Here is a 16,940-nt window from a genome sequence, read left to right as displayed (position 1 = left end):
ATAGTAAGTACTACACATGATTGAGGTATTTAAAAAAAAAATAAACATTTAACCTTTATTTAACTAGACAAGTCAGCTTGAAGGTCAACGTGATGGTATACTACAGTGTGTAGTATATAGTATTCTACAGTATACTACAGAATTCTATAGTAAGTACTATCGTATTTTTTATGTGGGTATGGACATAGCCTGAAATAGTAATAGTATCATAAGTGATGACGGTAAACGGTTGGTTATGATACAGTACAGGTCTTGCTTGGATGGTTGTATCTGTGATAGACTCCACTAATGTGTCTGATTGCTTGTTGGCCACAGGCCTGTTAGCTTTGATTAATCCAACAGAGCTCTACCTTCACAGGTGAAGGATCCTTGAACTTTAAGGCTCAGAATGAAGCAAAACAAGCGAGAACAGCAGGCAGACAAGTTACTACTTTTACATAAAACATTCCAAGTGTTTTGTTATCAATCCAAATCAGTAGTCAGTCAAGTTCACACTTACCACGTCCTCAATCTAGAATAGCAAGTGTAAAATTCCCTCAGTTTGTTTGAGTACACAGATACCAGAGAGAAGCAACTAATTCTGATATCGAAATTGATATGATATTTGGGGAAATTCTAAAGTGGCTCTAACAGGGTCAAGCCTCTCAATATTTTCCTTTATGCACTGTATCAGAGGTCATGAGCCCACCTTCTGAGGAACTTGTTCACTCTGTTGTCTCTACCTCAGTCACGGCAGGACAGTCATTACCCTACAAATCATGAGGAGCAGGAAGACCCCAACCGTTGCCACTGCTAGCACACTGCTCTAATATTAGTTCCTACCAGACGCAATGTTTGGCAGACCAAATTCTTTGGTCCTTTAAAAACCTGCTGTATGTAACATATTGCGTACTATTGTTTGGAAAAGAAATAAATGTGACTGTGGATGACAACATAATGATGTTTGTTTCCAACATTAGGGCTGTTTATCTAAAGAAGTTAAATCCGCTTCGTGTTTTGTTTCCTTGCCACGATACTATGTATCGCAATATTGGTATCGTCCTGGCCCTAGTTGTCAGTCTGATCCTCACACACCACATGTACAGACACTCAGACACCAGTGATCAGTGTAGCAGGTAGAGAGAAATATCATTTTACCTCTCCCACTGCTGTTCCTGAAAAAGTCTCTCTCCTACTTTGCTTCATTGACACTATACCAGTAAGACAGTAGTTACCAAGGGCAGACAAAGGTAACTAAGGCAAAGTAATGAATATGTCTCATTTAGTTTGAAAAAATCATGCTTTTTTGTCTGGAAATCAACAAACAATCGTCTCCCATTTCAGCAAGAACTAAAAGTGTATCTCCCATCTTTATGTAGGCCTTGAAATAGCCTTTGGGAATTAGCGCCAATGATCCAAATCATCTCAGACCCTAAACACACATGCATGCACACACAACACACACACACAGCAGGTGATAACTATCTGAGATCCCAGGGAAGAAGCAGGGTTGTGCCATGACTTTCCTGGGAGAGTTTGTTCATTTGTTTCATTTGTTCATTTAGCAAACAAGACATCTCATACTACTATGGCTGACGGTGTAAAACACATTTCACTGCACCTATCTGGTGTGTGACAATACAACATCTTTTTTTCTGTGCCTTTATCACAGTCAACACACCTATTTTTTAGCTTGAATTAGCTTTTAAAAATGCTACATTCTCTCAGCCTCATGGCAGAATGTGTAGAATAGCATGAGAGGAGCTATAAAACTGCATTTTCCTCTCTGCCCCATGCAAAATGTGTAGAATTACAGGAAATGTTCTTTAAAACAGCAACATTTTTTCAGCCTTGTGGCAAAATGTGTAGAATAACATCAGATTAGCTATAAAACTTCACATTTTTATTTTTGCCCCATGGCTAAATGTGTAAAATTGCAGGAAGTTAGCTGCAAGTGTACACATTTTTTTTTGTACACAGATAGATGCACATTGACACAAACACATGCTCAGAGGTATTCTGAGGTGTCTGTGATAATTGTGAACCTGTTGAATTGATTGCAGTTATTTGACTGTCTTGCTAATCATAATACCCAGCACCATTTATCCTCATATTTTGTGCCGTTGAGGTTCCTGAGCCTCCCTTTGCAGTTTCACTTTGAGCCATGTACAACATTGCTGTTTGAGAACACAATACATACAGTTGGTCACCACAGCTATCCCTACACACTGGTCAATCAAGGTGAGTAAGGTTTTGTGTTAACTACAGAACACATAGAGAGGCGATGAAGAGTCGAGTCACAGGACAAATTGCAAGTTAAAACTATCTGTGAATGCAAAGGTAACTGACAACAACCTGAAATGTACACCTATTTGTTTAATAGAACCACTGGGTCATATGCCCACCAACCTGAAAAAGTTAAGCCCAAATAACTTCTGTCTGGCTGGCCCAAGACGTTTTGTTGTTCCTATGCATGTAAAAATGAATGCTACTTCCACTACTAAATCTGTAGTGTGGTTATTTCTTCATCAAATTACACAACAAGGTTAACTCACTGTACTTGAGACAGGGGCCAGGGCCCGTGCTTACGTTATTGGATACGTCTGGCAGGAGTCAGACATAGTTAAGTTAGTTGGGCCCGTATGAAGTGGAATAAATCCAGAGGACAACAACCAGACTGCTGGACATTATTACAGCCAGGAGACGGTACTAACATTTTCATTTTATTGCTTTAAAAAAAATGTCAGATCCATTTCCTTTCAAACCCCAATTATCACGCATATCAATCTCCCCTGATGACCAGAAAGAAGAACATTTAAAAAAATGACTCACTCCTAAAAAGGAACACCTAAAAAAATCATGTCTGTGTTTTGAGTTTTTCACAGACTAGAAAGCAAGTTTACAATTTAAAAATACATTTGTCAATTAGAAAACCGTTAACATATCAAAGTATTTCTAAAACCAGGAGACCAAGACATTTATATTAACATCGCACGGCCACATTTTGAACAAGGCACACAGAGTAGATTACAACCTCATAACACTTGAGGATCAACATGTACCCCCCACCCCTCCGTTCTTTCTCTCACACTCGCTCATATTAAAAACACACACGATGGAACACACTTACACCCTGATGAGCAGGGTACTTAGGCCTACTTTTTCTGTACTCAGACTAATAGGATTCCCTACCCCCCCATTTTTGTTCATCCTACAGACACACACTGTACACATAGCATCTGCTATCCCCCGAGTGGCAGCAGCAGTCTGGGGCTGCCTCCCTCTCTCTCCACCTCATCTGCCTTTCTCCTCGTCTCCCCTTCTCCTCTTTGCCACCTCTAGACTCACAGTGGCTGTCCGCTTTGCCAGCTCATCCATACTGGATTTACGCCTCCCTCCTCCTCCCCCCCCCCCCCCCCCTGCCTAAGTCCAATAGAGCTCCGTCTTCCACGTCCTGCCACTCATGGTGCTCGACCAATCAGATCCCTTGATCCAGTGCTGTGTAAAGTAGTCTGTTTAGCACTAACAGATGGTGAAGGACCATGCAGCTTATAGTTGCTGGGGCGGTAACAAGGTCAGAGGGGACTGGGGCCCTCTTATTCAGAGGATAGAAACTAATTTGGCTAATTTGAGTCATAGGGGCTAACAGTTGTGAACCTCTGAGGAAAAACAAGAATAAACAAATTCGAGGCATCACCTACACTCTCACGCTTGGACAGACAGTCAGTTTCTCTATCCCTCTGATAACCCTACTAGTACTCTCTCTAGGTATCAACACTTACAGGCTAGCTGTAGCATGCCTACTGTACCTCACTAGGAGGTTCTGGACTTGGAAATTGTATGTAATAAATTCTGTCAATCAAGTTTGATGACAGATAAATAGCAGAGCAGAGCCCATGTAAGTTATTTTCTCACTGCCTCATGGAAGTGACAGCTTAACAAATGGCACCCCACTGTATTGTGCCCGCCCCCCCCCCCACCCCACCCCACTCTATTTTCTGTGGTTTGGCTACAGTTAGGAGTGAATTTCCACAGCTTCCCCAGTCAATCTCCTCCTGGCTGGTGTCCGATCCATCCAGACAAGAATGAGGGGAAAGGTCTGTGTCTGCTTTTCCTCCCCGGGATTTGTCTTTCCAGACAGAGAGCTTACCCCGACAACGCGCTCGGAAAAAAGGCTTTACAAATGGTGATCTTTAAGTTTCAAGTTAATGTCACGTGCACAAGTGCAGTCAAATGCCTTTCTTGCAAGCTCTAAACCCAATAATGCAGTAATCAATGTAGTAATAAAAATAACATAAGGTAGAACAAAAACACAAAAGAAATTGAAATAAGAAGAACATGAGAAAGTAAGTAAGCTATATACAGGGTCTTAATAAGCGGTTGCTGTAAATGGTCTTGTGGCTTCGCTGAAGTTAATGTGTGAATGGTTTGACTTCAATGGGCTTACGCTAAGGGGGTTTCAGAGTCTCCTCAGACACAAACACAATGTCAGATTTCAAAACAAAGGAGCAGCAATGGAGCCTATAAACAGCTGAGACTAATTCACTTGAGACAGATTCAATTTCATGTCACAAGACTGAACATAAAGTCAAATTGTACGTAGCCATATCTTAATATTTTTACCCAACAGCAGCTAAGCAGATAACGTCAATGTACAGTATGGAAAAAAATCAGCCCGTTACTCACCAAGATTGTAATCACCCGCAGTCAATAGTTGAACGCACTACTCTTAATTACAGTCACATCCACTGACCATGCAGAGTCAGCTGTGGTTTTATCTGGGGACAGTTTAAAAGCCCTATCATCATAGCTCAGATTCTGAAAAAAATCATCACTGAGGGAATGCCCCCGTGGGAATGCCCCCGCATAGCTATAGGACATCAGAAAGTTGTGGCCCTGAAATCCCACTTTATGCACTGGCAGACACGTCGATGTCTCATATGCTTAACCAAGTGACTGTTACACAGTCAGATCAATCTTGGCTGGAGAATGGCGCAATGCACTACCTCTGTTGGCACAATCTATTCTCTGGCTGCAGTGGGGAGCCTGGGGACATGGGGGAAAAGGGAAGAGGGGACATTTTTAGAATACATTCAGTCCATCATCTCTAGGTGACAATACAACTTTGATTCCGCCAACAAATACCATCCAGTTGTTCTTGGATTTCAGCAGAAATGTGGTTCCTACAACACACACTATAATGAAGCAATAGCAGGGTAAAGAAAACAGTTATGTCATGAACCAATAAGGACTTCTAAAATATCACGGCCTCAGCATTAAAGCTGGGTCATGGGTTCCTGTGTCTGTGACTGTCTGTCGGGCATGCCCACTACACATATCAGCCATGCAGCATCTGCATGAATCATTATGCCCACACAGTGGGGGGGGGGGGGGGGGAAGAGGTGGACTCACTTGAGACAGCGTCAGAGCAGAAAGAGAGTAGAATTGATGAGGTAAGATGTAGGAAGGACAGAGTGTGTGTGAGAGAGACCCAGAAGTATCATGCAACAGCCTTACTGACAGAGTAGCACCTGGGACAACCCACTGGGCACAAACTGGTTGAACCAATGTTGTTTCAATGTCATTTGTCATCGTAATGTGGAATCTATGTAGAAAATACATTGGATTTGAAAAAAGTAATCAACTGTTGTTTTGAAGGGGAAATGTGTTGTCATCATCATCCTGGTAAACAAATTTCAACATTTGTATATCTTTTTTTGAATTTGTACCTTTAAAAACATCCGATATTCAACATTATAAATAATTTAAAAAGAGCTATAGGCTGGGCAGCACCTAATACTGGAGAATTGGTCTATCGACTACTGCTAACCTTTGGTCTCCGATCCAGGGTTTTAACCAAGCCCTGCCATGCTTAGCTATTATATCTGTCACTGACTATTACCAATGTGCTATTGTGAGAATGATTTTGTAAGTGGAGATCTCTCAACACGAAATAAACTCCCTGTTGCTTTCTAAGTAATTCCATATGGTGGGTTTAACATAGCAAATAAAATGTGACCATACTTTATCACCGATATATCATCAATGATGCTATTTAGGCCTTTATATGATTTGCAAAGTCATCAACAGCTATTGTTTATATTCAAACCTGAAATCAACTAAAAATAGACAATACAATAGGCCTAGGGTTTCAAGCTCTGGTTGATTTAAATTGTAATTATCTTTAGTGATATTGAATTGTGTAGGACTAAATCAAATCAAACTTAATTTCAAGTACATTTAAAGATTGATTTGACTTAGTCCTAGTCTAACTTCGATTTTTGGTTGAGAAGTGAATCCAACATATCAATTAATAATTTGTAGACAAACTGGAATTCAAGCCAGACTAAGTCAGTGGCACAGAAGGAACAATCCAAGCAGAAGATAAATCTCTTTCAAATGTTGATATTTGATAGCGTTCACAAACAAAACCAATATGACTTTTGTACAATAAATAGCCTAAGACTATTTTAGAAAGGTATGTACAGTTGAAGTCGGAAGTTTTACATACACTTAGGTTGGAGTCATTAAAACTCGTTTTTCAACCCCTCCACAAATTTCTTGTTAACAAACTATAGTTTTGGCAAGTCGGTTATGTCATGCACAAAGTAGATGTCCTAAGTCATTTTTCCAACAATTGTTTACAGACAGATTATTTCACTTATTATTCACTGTATCACAATTTCCAGTGGGTCAGAAGTTTACATACGCTAAGTAGACTGTGCCTTTAAACAGCTTGGGAAAATCCAGAAAGTTATGTCATGGCTTTAGAAGCTTCTGAGTCAATTGGAGGTGTACCTGTGGGTGTATTTCAAGGCCTACCTTCAAACTCAGTGCCTCTTTGCTTGACATCATGAGAAAATCAAAAGAAATCAGCCAAGACTTCAGAAAAAAAATTGTAGACTTCCACAAGTCTGTTTCATCCTTGGGAGCAATTTCCAAACGCCTGAAGGTACCACGTTAATCTGTACAAACAATAGTATGCAAGTATAAAACACCATGGGACCACGCAGCCGTCATACCGCTCAGGAAGGAGACGCGTTCTGTCTCCTAGAGATTAACATACTTTGGTAAGAAAAGTGCAAATCAATCCCAGAACAACAGCAAAGGACCTTGTGAAGATGCTGGAGGAAATAGGTAAAAAAGTATCTATATCCACAGTGAAACGAGTCCTATATCGACATAACCTGAAAGGCCGCTCAGCAAGGAAGAAGCCACTGCTCCAAAACCGCCAATAAAAAGCCAGACTACGGTTTGCAACTGCACATGCAACTGCACATGGGGACAAAGACTGTACTTTTTTGAGAAATGTCCTCTGGTCTGATGAAACAAAAATAGAACTGTTTGGCCATAATGACCATCGTTATGTTTGGAGGAAAAGGGGGAGGCTTGCAAGCCGAAGAAAACCCCATCCCAACCGTGAAGTACGGGGGTGGCAGCATCATGTTGTGGGAGTGCCTTGCTGCAGGAGGGACTAGTGCACTTCACAAAATAGATGGCATCATGAGGAAAGAAAATTATGTGGATATATTGAAGCAACATCTCAAGACATCAATCAGGAAGTTAAAGCTTGGTCGCAAATGGGTCTTCCAAATGGACAATAACCCCAAGCATACTTCCAAAGTTGTGGCAAAATGGCTTAAGGACAACAAAGTCAAGGTATTGGAGTGGCCATCACAAAGCCCTGACCTAACATTTGTGGGCAGAACTGAAAAAGTGTGTGTGAGCAAGGAGGCCTACAGCCCTGACTCAGTTACACCAGCTCTGTCATGGACCAAAATTCACCCAACTTATTGTGGGATGCTTGTGGAAGGCTACCCAAAACGTTTGACCCAAGTTAAATTGAAAGGCAATGATACCAAATACTAATTGAGTGTATGTAAACTTCTGACCCACTGGGAATGTGATGAAAGAAAGAAATCATTCTCTCTACTATTATTCTGACATTTCACATTCTTAAAATAAAGTGGTGATCCTAACTGACCTAAGACAGGGAATTTTTACTAGGATTACATGTCAGGAATTGTGAAAAACTGAGTTTAAATGTATTTGGCTAAGGTGTATGTAAACTTCCGACTTCAACTGTAACACATCCATGGCCACATTGAGGTTACTGTAATTATAAATTTCTTCTTATGTAATCATATAAAGCATGGTCATTGTGAAGATCTCCAAGACCTGCAATTGCTGTAATAATCTGTGCAGAATCTTGAACGGCATTGATCACTTGCACCATGTACTTTTAATGTAATCTTAACTGCAATCCAGGTCATTTGGTTCTGCTATTAAATGAAGCACAGTGATAACAGATGCATCTTTTGTATAAATAAACAAAATATCTGACATTGTATTCCCATTTGAACTTTGTTGTGCTTTAAGATGGTTGAAAGCATAGTGATATAACACATTGAAAATTCAACTAACTTTTGGTCTTTTTGAGTGGGTAAAAATAGGTTGTAATCTCACTGATCAACATCAACTAAATATGACCCAATTATCCACGTTGAAATGACGTGGTGTGCCCAGTGGGAAAGGACTGCAGTCAGTGAAGTGCTGTTTATAGAAACACTGTCATCTGATAGGCTGGAGGAAAGGGAATAGGCCAACTGCCTCTGCACTTCAAAAGGCTCGTCAGACACAGCGATTAGATAGGTACTAAATAGGCTGATATATTCAGATCAATTTTTTTGTGGTTTGTGGACAGCAATGATACCAGGTCGCAACATAGGCTACTAGTTAAAGGAAACAGCTTGACATGGAAGAATGATTGTAAATGACTATCTGGTCGACATATCTGAAACGAAGGAAGATTGCTATGTTCAGTCTTGTAATTCCCTATGGTTGTTGAATTCGTTTATTGAAATAATACTTGGGTAGGGATCAGGTGTTTGATTACCAAACACAAGTCTGTATTGCCTAAGACTTGCGCAACAAATAACAGATCACTGGAAAGGTATGTCATATTTCAAGATAGGTCTGCAATGGGAATACCGTAATATAAATAGTTTACAGGTGAGCTCTGGACATGAAAATCTGTCCCAAACAACTAGTCCCTGTCCGATGGTCACTCTGCTCTGCGACAGACCTGTAAAGTGATGTTTGGTGAACTGAAGCAGATGGAAATGATATGATTCAACACAAAAGCTATCTTAAAACAGAAAACAATAGGCTATAGCTGGAACAATTCCTGGAGATATCGTTTCATTCATTAATGAAGAGTAACATTGCCAGCCTACAATAACAAGCAGCACTGCAACTTGTCACGGTTCATGAAGGAAGATAGTCACTTACCCCTGCCATTACAAATGCTAACGTTATAAGAAGCTGCAGAATCCTGATAGACACGCGTAGCCGTGTGTACGTTGGCTGCCGTTTATCACCAGTTTCCGCACTGAGAAGGCTGACGTTTTAACCTTGGTTGAAAATGAGCTTTCCATTCACTGCTAAATGGTTCTGAAACTGACAGCTCCTCTGATCCACCTTTACTCCAGACGAGGAGCAACACTCACACGCGCACTTTCTCCTAATGCGAGCATGCTAGAGCTCTTCTCTCCCAGAGCGCATGCTATTTACGCTTCCTTGAAGGAGAGATTACAATACCTTTCAAACGGATTTGAAATCTGTATAATCTAACAGACGGACCAGATAGCACCCAAGGCTGTAATACCTTATTTAAAAAATAGCATATAGTAGGTCAACTATTATAGGAAATGATGTGGACATTAGGCTGCTATCTCTTTACCCAATTTGGCGCCAACTGTTTGCTACAATAAGCGTGCGGTTTCCCAAGAATTTATATAAAATAATAAAAAAGGCTATTTGCAAATTACTGTCCAACATCTGGGTCATAGTTGAAATCCAGAGGGATTGTTCCAATATCCTTATCCTGAAATGGTTGGATTTAACATGAACTCTTCTTCTCTCTAAGTGGGGCATTTTCTCCAAAAAGCACGCCAAAACGTAGGCTGATAGATTTAAAAAATTTAAAAACTATTTTCCCTTACGGAAAATTTATCAGCCGCTACAAAAATGTCCATTAATTATAATCCACATTTCCTATTACTGCAGGATTATTTTCCTGTTGTGGGAGACTGGACCAAATGAAGATACTACATCCGTTAAAGAAGGCCAAAAGAATGTGATGGGGATCATGGGTATAATCCCCATAACAAGGCACGCAGGGGGGTAGTCAGCCCGTGTATGAATGCGTGGCGTCCAATGTAGAGCTAGCTGCAGGACGACACGCACATACACACAACTCTGTCTCTCTCAGTTACAATTTATTTAGAAATGTATTACCTTTGTCAAGCTAACTACGGTTCCAGAAATTACATTTTCCTCAGGAAATGTAGACCTTGGTTAAGTTTAGACACAGAAATAGAAAAGGTAGGATAAACAGCAGTAATCATAGAGGACAGGAGGCATGTTTAAGATTCCACATTCTTCAGGAATGTGGTCCTATGCAGCAGGCACATCAGAAAAATAAACACAAAACTATTGGCACATGTTCACACATACCACACAAAACAGGAAATAAATCAGAACAGTTCAACTGACAGATAGAACAGAAACAAATACAACAGAGCATGATTTACCTGCAGCATGTTGCCATGGCTGCTACCTGGGATGAGTCATCCACTCTGTCAACATACTAGTAATAATCCCATGCTAATATTCACAGCTATTGCTCAGCGAATTAACCATATTTTTGTACCCATCTCATCCCCTCTATAGCAGTCCAGACATTGCAGAGCCCAAGTGTAATGTAAGCATCCCTCAAGCAATTCCCTGTCATTCGTTCAAAGCTATGATGACACTGCATTACGTTTTGGACATGCTATGAGAGAGGCTTGTGAGCTAGGGGGCTGGGCGGAAACAACCTCACTCACTTATCACTACACACTTACCACACGCTTGTTGTTGTTCCTCTGAGTTCAGCTGAAGGAAAACAGCAGTGAATCATAATACACTATATATACAAAAGTATGTGGACACCCCTTCAAATGAGTGGATTTGGCTATTTCAGCCACACCCGTTGCTGACAGGTGTGTAAAATCGAGCACACAGCCATGCAATCTCCATAGACAAACATTGGCAGTAGAATGGCCTTACTGAACAGCTCAGTGACCTTCAACGTGGCACCGTCATAGGATGCCACCTTTCCAACAAGTCCATTTTTCAAATTTCTGCCCTGCTACAGCTGCCCCGGTCAACTCTAAGTGGTGTTATTGTGAATTGGAAACGTCTATTAGCAACAACGGCTCAGCCGCGAAGTGGTAGGCCACACAAGCTCACAGAGCGGGACCGCAGAGTGCTGAAGCACGTAGGGGGTAAAAATCGCCTGTCCTCGGTTGCAACACTCACTACCAATTTACAAACTGCCTCATGATGCAATGTCAGCATAAGAACTGTTCGTCGGGAGCTTCATGAAATGGGTTTCCATGGCCAAGCAGCCACACACAAGCCTAAGATCACCATGAACAAACCAAGAGTTGGCTGGAGTGGTGTAAAGCTCACCGCCATTGGACTCTGGAGCAGTGGAAACGCGTTCTCTGGAGTGATGAAGCACGCTTCACCATCTGGCAGTCCGACGGACGAATCTGGGTTTGGCGGATGCCAGGAGAATGCTACCTGCCCGAATGCATAGTGCCAACTGTAAAGTTTGGTGGAGGAGGAATAATGGTCTGGGGCTGTTTTTCATGATTTGGGCAAGACCCCTTAGTTCCAGTGAAGGGAAATCTTAACCCTACAGCATACAATGACTTTGTAGACAATTCTGTGATTCCAACTTAGTGGCAACAGTTTGGGGAAGCCCCTTTCCTGTTTCAGCATGACAATGCCCCTGAGCACAAAGCGAGGTTAATACAGAACTGGTTTGTTGAGATTGGTGTGGAAGAACTTGGCTGGCATGCAAAGAGCCCTGACTTCAAACACCATCGAACACATTTGGGATGAATTGGAACGCCGACAGCGAGCCAGGCCTAATCGCCCAACTTCAGTGCCAAACCTCACTAATGCTCTTGTGGCTGAATGGAAGCAAGTCCCGCAGCAATGTTCCAACATCTAGTGGAAAGCCTTTCTAGAAGAGTGGAGGCTGTTATAGCAGCAAAGGGGTGACCAACTCTTTATTAATGCCCATGATTTTGGAATGAGATGTTCGGCTAACAGGTGTCCACATACTTTTGGTCATGTAGTGTATGAAAAAGTGCAATGCCACTCATAACTCATGGTTTTCCAAATACACCCTCTCATATAAAAACCTACTAAGTCCTGTCCAAAGCCTCCCTCCTTTCTCTCTATCCTTCCATCTGTGCAAGAACTGGTGTGTAGTTTGCTGTGGCCTGTCAAAAGTGTAGTGCTTGGAGAGGGAAACCACCCACGTATAGGTCTCCCTGAACAAACCACCCACACATCAGCCCTGTTTGAACAGTGGTAATGTATATGGTGGGTTCTGCTGCACACCGAGGTGATTCTCATCCAGCCCACAAGCCCAGCAGCTTGGCATGTTGCCTAGAAATCCCATTGTAGGGAGCCCATTCCAGCCTTTAAATGTGGACTATTTTTCATCCTCTCTCCTAAAACAGATTTTCTAAATGCTGTATGTATCCAACAACTGTACATTATCCCACTATACCTTCTAATCTCACCACTGTTTCTACATAAGGATTCTTGATGAACCAGTCAAATACCTTGGCTGACAAAAGCTTTATAGTCTTCTCCAGAAGATGGCAGCCTTTCTCACTTCCATCCCTACCGCTGTCTGTAGTCTGTGTTTTCCTCCTATGTGAGACATTCTCTATCTGAGACAACAACCTGAGGCTGATGAGGTAAATCCTTTCCAAGAACTATGCTCTTCTGGAAGAATGTTCATTGATAAAAGAGAACCAGGCAAACGACAATGTTTAACTAGGTAGATTCCGCTAGATATTGCTGCATTGTTGGAGCTAGAAACATAAGATTCTCGCTGCACCTGCGAGAACGTGCAGAACTGTGGACTCACCAATAAACGTTGATTTGTGTTGTTCTGCAGTGCATCATCATAGGAAAGTCACAGACACCGTAATAAACTAAAGCTCATTCAAAAGCTATGCCAAAAGGGATGAGTGTCTCAATAGGAGGGTCAAACAAAAGGATGACAGAGAGCAGGCTTTGAAAGATGCTTCGATGCCTGGGGCTTTTTAAAATCATGTACATTATGCCTGGAAGTATTGTCTCCTCACTGGTCTATCCTAAAGAGTTGAAACCTGAGGGTTGCATTAAACTGTTAAACAGTCATTGTATGGGGCTTAGTGACGAGACAGAAAGTGGCAGTCTTCAAAGGTGGCAGTCTCAACGTGATCTTATTTGGAGATTTGATTTCTGTTCCTTCCATTAAATATCACTGGGTTAAAGACGTGGTAGTTGATGCAAACATCAGTCAGCTAAGACTCTGGAGAAAAATACAGACAAAATACATTTAGTATCTTTCCATGAACTGATATGATAAATAATCTAGGCTAAGAGCAAAATCTTCACCATGAACCACCTATGCAGACTGAGAACCTTGTTTAACTCATGTTGTACATCTGAGTACTGCATTGTTGTAAACAAGCTATACATAGATTTTAATGTTTGGTGTGATTGTAGTCAGTACATCACGGTTTTGTACACTGAAAAACCCTCAACCTAAAGATAAACTCCATGAATCGCTCAGTAATAAATTAGTGTGTGATCTATCTATAGTAACTCACTAGGCAGAGGTTCCCCTCTCTAAGGCTGACAGCACTCTTTGGCTTTGTAGAGTCTGCAAATTGTACAGTTGACTCAGATTCGTTCTACAGAACAAAACAAACATTTTTGTGAAACATACTTATACAACAAGCAGACAAATACATAGACAGTTTAAAAGATGCACAGCTTATTTTATATCTCATCTAGATTATATATTTTTCACTACGGTTATTGCATCTCACAAACAACTAATTGTGTGACGTCTACAAAAGAAAGAACATAACATTGGGAAAATTCGCCTCCAAATCATTAGCCGTGGATGATGTATTTTTCAAAGGAAACTATGAAGCGATGCTCTCCCGCTCTAAAGTGGGCCATTGTTACAACAGAATGTAAGACCCTGCGGTCAGTATAGCCGTCACTTAACTTAGCCAGGGATCACATATTCAAGCAAGTGAACGCCACACGGAGTAAGGTATCAGAGAGGGTACATTTGGATCAAGTTGACTGGGAGTGGTTGTTTCCTCTTCAGCTAGAGCATCAGATCTCCTTCTGGCCTCCTTGGAGACTCGGACATAGTCATAGATAAACACTGGTGAAAAAGACAGACGTCAGTCCCAGACAACGCACAGACCAAACACGATAACACTGTAGCTGCAACATACCCCAGCTGTTGCTCACGGTAACATACAGAGCAGAATATTCTACATTAGATTGAAGTCAATATCAAGTGATGAAGCAGAACAATACATTTCCATACAGTAAAAAGACAGTCAAATGTTATGCATCTACCTATCATGGTAAAGCCCTAGAAAAAGAGGCCCAAAATCAAGTTCACTTTCTCAAGTGGCTCAGAGTAAGAAGGGTCTGTCAATATGTTGACTCTGGGTTTGATTTAATTGAAACCCTTCTGAGCTTTTCGCCACAGTTTGAAGACATCATCATCACCTGCATCTGAACAAAATGTCAAATCTATTTCACAATGGATTTTATAATTCACAAATGTGAAATTCACACGTTCACATATTTACACATTTTTCATTTAAATGTTAATTGAAATGGGCAAATAGTAGGAACAGAATAAAGGGCAATTCCCCATGTGATGCTGTTTGCTTCTTGTAAGTCTGTAGAACATAAATTAAGGTCTTTACAAGCCCCTGGGAGTATTTAGCACTTTTGTAGGATCCGAGATATCCTTTAGTCAGTCAATTGGTCCACATTACCTGGTCTACCATCTGCGGGAAATCAGATGAAAACGTCAAATGTTGCCACAACTCAAGCTCAGGCATTTGCCTCTTTGACTTCAAATCAAATCAAATTTTATTAGTCACATACACATGGTTAGCAGATGTTAATGCGAGTGTAGCGAAATGCTTGTGCTTCTAGTTCCGACAATGCAGTAATAACCAACAAGTAATCTAACCTAACAATTCCACAACTACTACCTTACACACACACACAAGTGTAAAGGGATAAAGAATATGTACATAAAGATATATGAATGAGTGGTGGTACAGAACGGCATGGCAGATGCAGTAGATGGTATAGAGTACGGTATATACATATGAGATGAGTACTGTAGGGTATGTAAACATAAAGTGGCATAGTTTAAAGTGGCTAGTGGTACATGTATTACATAAAGATGGCAAGATGCAGTAGATGATATAGAGTACAGTATATACATATGAGATGGGTAATGTAGGGTATGTAAACATTATATTAAGTGGCATTGTTTAAAGTGGCTAGTGGTACATTTTTACATAATTTCCATCAATTCCCATTTTTAAAGTGGCTGGAGTTGAGTCAGTATGTTGGCAGCGGCCGCTAAATGTTAGTGGTGGCTGTTTAACAGTCTGATGGCCTTGAGATAGAAGCTGTTTTTCAGTCTCTCGGTCCCTGCTTTGATGCACCTGTACTGACCTCGCCTTCTGGATGATAGCGGGGTGAACAGGCAGTGGCTTGGGTGGTTGTTGTCCTTGATGATCTTTATGGCCTTCCTGTGACATCGGGTGGTGTAGGTGTCCTGGAGGGCAGGTAGTTTGCCCCCGGTGATGCGTTCTGCAGACCTCACTACCCTCTGGAGAGCCTTACGGTTGTGGGCGGAGCAGTTGCCGTACCAGGCGGTGATACAGCCCGACAGGATGCTCTCGATTGTGCATCTGTAGAAGTTTGTGAGTGCTTTTGGTGACAAGCCGAATTTCTTCAGCCTCCTGAGGTTGAAGAGGCGCTGCTGCGCCTTCTTCACAACGCTGTCTGTGTGGGTGGACCAATTCAGTTTGTCCGTGATGTGTACACCGAGGAACTTAAAACTTTCCACCTTCTCCACTACTGACCCGTCGATGTGGATAGGGGGGTGCTCCCTCTGCTGTTTCCTGAAGTCCACAATCATCTCCTTTGTTTTGTTGACGTTGAGTGTGAGGTTATTTTCCTGACACCACACTCCGAGGGCCCTCACCTCCTCCCTGTAGGCCGTCTCGTCGTTGTTGGTAATCAAGCCTACCACTGTAGTGTCATCCGCAAACTTGATGATTGAGTTGGAGGCGTGCATGGCCACGCAGTCGTGGGTGAACAGGGAGTACAGGAGAGGGCTCAGAACGCACCCTTGTGGGGCCCCAGTGTTGAGGATCAGCGGGGTGGAGATGTTGTTACCTACCCTCACCACCTGGGGGCGGCCCGTCAGGAAGTCCAGGACCCAGTTGCACAGGGCGGGGTCGAGACCCAGGGTCTCGAGCTTGATGACGAGTTTGGAGGGTACTATGGTGTTGAATGCTGAGCTGTAATCGATGAACAGCATTCTCACATGGGTATTCCTCTTGTCCAGATGGGTTAGGGCAGTGTGCAGTGTGGTTGCGATTGCGTCGTCTGTGGACCTATTGGGTCGGTAAGCAAATTGGAGTGGGTCTAGGGTGTCCGGTAGGGTGGAGGTGATATGGTCCTTGACTAGTCTCTCAAAGCACTTCATGATGACGGAAGTGAGTGCTACGGGGCGGTAGTCGTTTAGCTCAGTTACCTTAGCTTTCTTGGGAACAGGAACAATGGTGGCCCTCTTGAAGCATGTGGGAACAGCAGACTGGGATAAGGATTGATTGAATATGTCCGTAAACACACCAGCCAGCTGGTCTGCGCATGCTCTGAGGACGCGGCTGGGAATGCCGTCTGGGCCTGCAGCCTTGCGAGGGTTAACACGTTTAAATGTTTTACTCACCTCGGCTGCAGTGAAGGAGAGCCCGCAGGTTTTGGTAGGGGGCCGT

The 16,940-nt window shown here is 42.1% G+C and overlaps 1 protein-coding gene across 1 annotated transcript in view; it reads right to left on the bottom strand.

The window, feature by feature from the left end:
* LOC139562133 (PH and SEC7 domain-containing protein 1-like) overlaps positions 1 to 9,504 on the bottom strand; it is a 45,880-nt gene extending 36,376 nt beyond the window's left edge. The window contains exon 1 of the mRNA XM_071379504.1: positions 9,271 to 9,504. The gene's annotated coding sequence lies outside the window, so the exon portion shown is untranslated. The remainder of the gene's footprint in view (positions 1 to 9,270) is intronic.
* Between the last annotated feature and the right edge of the window lie 7,436 nt (positions 9,505 to 16,940).

The sequence above is a fragment of the Salvelinus alpinus genome, chromosome 32 (genome assembly GCF_045679555.1).
Source record: "Salvelinus alpinus chromosome 32, SLU_Salpinus.1, whole genome shotgun sequence".
In the NCBI taxonomy this organism is placed as follows: Eukaryota; Metazoa; Chordata; class Actinopteri; order Salmoniformes; family Salmonidae; genus Salvelinus; species Salvelinus alpinus.
This window is presented reverse-complemented; position numbering and strand designations above follow the sequence as displayed.